The sequence below is a fragment of the Clupea harengus genome, chromosome 19 (genome assembly GCF_900700415.2).
Source record: "Clupea harengus chromosome 19, Ch_v2.0.2, whole genome shotgun sequence".
In the NCBI taxonomy this organism is placed as follows: Eukaryota; Metazoa; Chordata; class Actinopteri; order Clupeiformes; family Clupeidae; genus Clupea; species Clupea harengus.
This window is the reverse complement of record NC_045170.1, coordinates 3,683,746-3,684,175: the sequence shown is the minus strand read 5'-3', so window position 1 is coordinate 3,684,175 and position 430 is coordinate 3,683,746.

Genomic DNA, 430 nt, shown 5'->3' with positions numbered 1-430 from the left:
CACACTGCACATCAGGAGCAATTAGGGGTTCAGTGTCTTGCTCAAGGACGCTTCGACAGGGAATCGAACTAGCAACCTTCTGATTACTAAACGACTTCTTTACCTTCTGTACCACTGTCGCCCCTATCATTTATGGTTAGAGCCCAAGCCCAAAGAACAATCTTCAAACAATGAGAGGAGGAAACTCTCTGACTCCCCAGAAGCAGCTGTGAGCCCCAGCCTGAAGCAGAGTCACCTCAGGCTTCTATCAGACTGGCGTCCTATCAGACTGGCGTTCTACAGGCTGCTCATCTCCCTCTGTGAAACAGTCAGTCTGGCTGGATACCACACTGTTCTTACCCCACCCTTCTAGATACCACACCTACCACACTGTTCTTACCCCACTCTTCTAGATACCACACCTAAAACACTGTTCTTACCCCACTCTTCT